The following is a 6,000-nucleotide window of genomic DNA, read 5'->3' on the forward strand; positions in this document are numbered from 1 at the left end:
GCCTTGCCTACGGCCGGGCCATCCCCTGTCGCGAGCTCCTCAAGCTTGACACGATGGCTTACGCCGCTGGTGGAGTGGGCACCTCCCGTTGCCGCGGACGAGGCCGACCTCATCGCCACCGTCGCCACCAGGAGCTCCGACAAGCACCTACCACGACTGTTGGGACACTGGGAAGGAGAGGGAGGGTCGTCGCCGGCTTGGGATGGGGAGATGGGCGCCGGCTTGGGGGGAGGGGGGAAGGATCGCCGGCTTGGGAGGGGAGGGGGGTCGCCGGCTCGGGAGGGGAGAGGGCCGGCACAGGAGGCACAGAAGAGGGAAGGGAGGAGATAAAAAGGAAGAAGAAAGAGAAGAGGAAGATTACATGTGGGCTCCACATGTAAGTTAACGGTCAAATTAAGGTCAAACTAACGGTTTGTTTCGGTACGGGCCCAACCTGTCATAATCGTGATCAACTGATAAAGACTCGAGGATTTGGGTTTTTTGAGACAGTCAACCACCCATTTGGTAGTTATCTGAGAAAAATTAAAAACCGGTAGTTTTTTGGAACCCTAGCCTATAAAATAGTAGTTTTATGCTATTTACTCCATCGCCTTGCCACAGCACAGACGAATGAGGAACATACACGAGGAAAACGCAACAGGAAACCAGAAAAATCCCCTGCTGCATCATGTGTATCTAACGAAGTTTCAGTTTCTCCGATGACATTGGTACCTGAACAAAGATGCCAAAAAATGCAGGTTTGTGCACGGTCGAAGCAAAAAAGAATCATGGATGGACAGGTGGGTAATTAATCTTCACCCCGGTCCAGTCCACTTGCATTGCATCCCTAGATGATAGTGGTGTGTGCTGCCCAAAACTATCATGACCCGATCGTTGGATGGATCGAGGATGCACAAATCAGCTCAGTATTTTGATAGATTTGGGATAATTTGGGAGAATTGAGGTGAGGAATCAGAGAAGGGGGTGAGGACCAGAAGAACACGAGATGGGATTCAGAACATTCATTCATTCGCTACCCTCCTCCTGTGCTTCCTCTGCTGTATAGCCTTGACTCCATGCGACTTCCATGTGGGACTGGGACTAGCATCAAAGAGATGGCCCACCACCCAGCTGTGCTTACTAGTGGATAGGTCGGGCATGACAAAAACCACGTCCATGTCTCAATGGTGGCTGTCGAGCATCTCGCATGCACGCAATTCCAAATGGGACCTGGAAAATCGACATTTGTACGGTGGCCAGTGCATCAACGACTGATCGCAGACTGGACACTACTGCAATTCATGCTTTAAGTAGACTGGACACTACTGCACACCATCAACTCTCAAAGAGCACAAGATGTGCACAGAGACAAATCACACTGTACCAAAACGACCCCATATACGAAACCAGCTCTTCGCTACAGTCTCACTAATACAACCATCAGCCAAGGACCAATTTACTTCCATCTCTAAACTACAGGTAAGACTCCGGTCAGACTAGTAACAAGAACGCTGCATCTCACTGATCACCAGGTGGACGGATCCGCAGAACAAGGGTGCACGAATGACAGATCTCCTCGCCCAGGGGGCGCCGCCCTGGTCAGAGAGTTGCTGCTGCTCCGGGAGAATGCCCACCTGATAGTATATCCATGCTTTGATGTCGTCAATTGTCTGTGATTGCATAAACGCATGTTCAAAGATTTTCTTCCCAGTAACCGTCCTGACAAAGATGCGGATAAGGCGGAACACAAGATAAATGGTAGCCTCATTGTGCACGTTGTAGTCAGCCAAGGTGCGGCTGTCCTCCATCACGTTCCCAGCAAAGATGAGATGCTGCCTGCCTGGGGGAACACCAGTTTCATTGAAAACCTTTACCTTCACACTGTATATGCTATCTTCTCCCTCAACCTCAGTAGCCATGATCTTGTCAGTCAGTGTCCTGACCATGACGTGCATTCGACCGCCCTGACACTTGGGGAAGCGCACCACAAGATAAAGGATAGATCCATTGTACATGTTGTAGTCAGCCAAGGTGCAGCCATCCTCCAGCGCCTTCCCAGCAAAGATGAGACACTGTCTGCCTGGGGAAATGCAAGTTTCATCGAAAATCTTTGCCTTCACATTGTATATGCTATCTTCTCTGCAAACCTCAAATTTCATGATTGTGTTAACCAGTGTCCTGACAAAGACATGCATCCCTCGGGGGGAAACTCAAGGATGAGGGTAGACTCCTCCACGATGTTGTAGTCCTTCAGCGTACAGCTGCCCACCAGCAGCTTACTGCCAAATATGAGTCTCTGCTTGCGTGCAGGGATGCCCTCCTTGTCTTGAATCTTATCCTTGACATCGAAGATCGTATGTGATCCCGTGAGCTCAAGACTGACAGTCTTTAAACAGTGGATCTTTCTTTTTTTGCGAAAATATGAAAAGTTGATCTTGACAAAGATCTGCATCTGTTGAACGAGTGCACAAAACATTAGTATCTTAGATAAAAAGGCTTTCAGTAAAGACACCAAACCGTAAATGAAAAGAACAGTAACAATTCCAACAGATAGAAGAACTAAAAACAGAAATCTGCACATTGACCACAATAAATCATCAGGTTCCATGGTGATAACAGTTGGTGTTGCATGGGGTAATACATCCTGTGAAGATCAGAAGGACTAGAAAATGAGCAATAAATATGAACCCCAGGACTGTTTGGGCTATGTTGTTAGTTCTTCATAGATGTATAACATTTTTGTTGTTGTTGAGAAAATCAAGTATCTTACACAAAGTTGACAGATATTGTGATACAGACATAATAATACTCAAGCATCCTACAGATTAGTCATTTTCCTTCTTTCAAATAATATGAATCAAACGAGAACAAAGTCCATCTAACCAGTCCTAAGGTCTGACAGATCATATGAGATCAGCCCCATATGTGATGCATCGCCCCTCCAAATTAATCCACAGATTGTAAATATATACATTCAAGATCACACGATATACGTTGGGTATAGAGTGGATAGACCCTACTAGAGATTGAGGAGTATTTAACCAAAAACTACCACAATTCATGGAAACGTACCCAGAAACTACCACTTTACAAATTTGTGCCAAAAACTACCACTTTTTGCCTAATCTTTGACTAAAAACTACCATGTCGCGAAAGTGCCCGATTCGCCTCTTCTAAACGCCTTTCTGACAGGTGGGACCCACACGTCATCACCAACCTTCTTCTTCCTCCCCTCCTTTCTTTCTTTGGCATTTCAACAAATACCTCTTGCGCATGGGACGGAAGCAGGGGAGCTCCTAGACACCACTCCCCCTGAGCTCGCTCGCATGCCGCAGCCGGGTAACACCACCACCGGGCACCACGGCCGCCTTCTTCACTCCCCGGCGTTGGTTGCGGACTGGAGATGGCAACAGCGTCGGCGCGGCGGGCGGCATCGTGGCGATGGAGGTGAGGCAGGGGCAGGCACGCGGGCCACGCGGGCCACGCGCCGCTGCTGCGCTCGCCGGCACTGGACCGAGGGCGGCATGCTCCGCGACGTGCCCATCGGCGGCGGCCGCAAGAACAGGCGCAACGGCTGTAGCAAGGGCGGCGCCAAGGCCCCCTCCCCGGCTCCCCCGTCACCACGGAGGTGTCTACTGCAGCTACCCAGGGCAGCGGTGCAGGCGCACCGGCCGGCGCCGTTGACGGGTTCATCCCAGCCGACTTCTTGAAGCAGATGCTATCCCAGTCGGGGAGCTTCACGGCCGTCGGCGGGGGCGGCGGCTACGGCATCGACCTCAGCGCATGGCAGTAAATGACCGGTGTCTACTGCCGCGCCGCCGCCAGGACAGTCTGCTGCTAGGACGGCGCCGGAGCCGAGGTCTTTCGCGCGGAGGAGGAGGTCTTGGGCACGGCGGCAGCGGCGGGCGCTACGAGCGGCGGCGAGGTGTGCGGCGGAACGGGAGCAGCAGCGGGTACAAACAGCGTTGACTGATGATGCCATCACTTACATGTGGGCCAGGCCTGTCATAAGTGTGTTTAAAATGAACAGATGCGCCGATTTACAGACACGGTAGTTTTTAGTCAAAGATTAGGCAAAAAGTGGTAGTTTTTGGCACAAATTTGTAAAGTGGTAGTTTCTGGGTACGTTTCCATGAATTGTGGTAGTTTTTGGTTAAATACTCGAGATTGAGACCAGACCAACATCTGTATTATCATTTAGGATATATATCAACTAGATCTTGAGGACTAGTAACACAAATGTTCTATCTGGGATGCAGAGAGCAAGAAAACAGAGAAGTCAAGTTTTTTCTTTTGAAAAAGAGAGCTTACTCTCCGATTTCATTAAAAGAAACCACATTGTCTTTCCTACTACAGACTACTAGGAGCAACCACAAAAAGGTAAAATGCATGATCTCAGATGGACACAATCAGGCTATCCCCAACTGGCCATCTAGATCACAGGAAGGCTATATCAGCAAACCTGCCAACAGCCATAGCGAAATGACCACGTCATCCTTGGAAAGCCACAAACCGGGGTCTCCAGGACGATTAAACTGACACAAGACTCCAAACAGTTTTGCCCTCAGGCTTACATATTTATTCTACCGAACGATTAAGAGAGAAGTTGAGTTGAATAAGGAAGAGTGGAAGACTCACCGTGTTCTGTTCAAGCTCCATTTCACTGGTATCCTCACTAGTCTCCTGTTAGAAAACAGACCCAGGTCTATTAGCACTGCCCAGAAGCGAATTATACTATATAGACACCAGATATCATGGAAATCAAACCTAATTACTAATTACTGATTTTTAAAACAAGTATGGATGCAAAATTACAGATCAATGATTAAGAAAATCATGACATGCACAAGCTGGAGGGAATGCTTTTTTAGTTTTCGAACTGATGTTTTAGTACCTGCAGCTGAGAGTTATTGGAATCAGGAAGAGTTTCACAGGCTTGGGAATCCACCACGTCTCTCTCTTGAAGTTCTGCAGTGGACACAGAGGCATTGATATCAGTAGCAGCATACTACTATATAATTACACCGAAATTGAGTGCTTCATTCTAGATCTAGAAGATAAAATCTCCAAATGGACAACCAATTTTTTTTGTTATTGAGCACATCATAAAACTACAATACATAGGCAACTCCGTGACCCACAGGCATCGAGCCAAATGGGGGAAATGATGCCAGTTTTTCCACCCAAATCAATCGTCCAAAACAAACAATCCTGAGAAGAAGAGGTGAGATTACTCTTACCGGCGAGCTTGGGATTAGTACCGGGATGAAGCTCAGTGTAGGCCGCCTTCCACCTATCCCTGCTCGCCTCCGCCTTCAATCACAAACAGCATCATCAGGCGCCATGAATTGAAGCCCAATGTATAATATATAATAAAAAACCCAAATAAATAAATAAATAGAAACCCTAGAGGAAACTGAGTCGCGGTTCAGCGAATGGGTCACCTGGAGGAGGTGGGCATAAAGGGCTCCCAGCAGCTCGTGCTGGGCCCTGTTGGTTTCCTCCACGCGCGCGCGGTCGGCGGCGAGCGCCTCCACCCGCGGCAGCATCGACTCGAGCCGGTCATGGAGACGCCTGATGGAATCTCCGGCGCCCCCGCTCTCCGCAGCCGGCGCCGCCCCCGAACCGCCGCCGCTCATCGAGACGAAAGATTGATTTTTTTATTTATTTTTTTTGCCCCCTCACTTCCGTATGCTAGCACCCAGAAGTGCCCCTGGAAGGCTGGAACGGAAAGCAGATGAGCTCAATGCATGTCCACGAGGTCGATGGGATGCTTGAGCTCAATGCATGTTAGACCCAAAGGCATCCGATGGTGTGGTGCGGCCGTGCGGGTGAGGAGCGGATTTGGATTTCTCTGAGACGAGACGAGCAAGCGTACATGTTTATCCATCCATGGGCCCACTGGCGGAGGGCTCCAGTGGGCAGGGTATGGCACCTAGGGATGAAAATGGAGTGAAAACTTTCCGTTTTTTCGGAGGTAAAATGGAAACGATGAGGAAATATGAAAATGAAAACGGAAAT

General features: G+C 49.1%; 1 pseudogene; it reads right to left on the reverse strand.

The window, feature by feature from the left end:
- Positions 1-1,263: 1,263 nt before the first annotated feature.
- Positions 1,264-5,790, reverse strand: LOC123066414 (polyubiquitin 11-like; annotated as a pseudogene).
- Positions 5,791-6,000: the final 210 nt, after the last annotated feature.

Source organism: Triticum aestivum, chromosome 3B (assembly GCF_018294505.1).
Source record: "Triticum aestivum cultivar Chinese Spring chromosome 3B, IWGSC CS RefSeq v2.1, whole genome shotgun sequence".
NCBI classification, from domain to species: Eukaryota; Viridiplantae; Streptophyta; class Magnoliopsida; order Poales; family Poaceae; genus Triticum; species Triticum aestivum.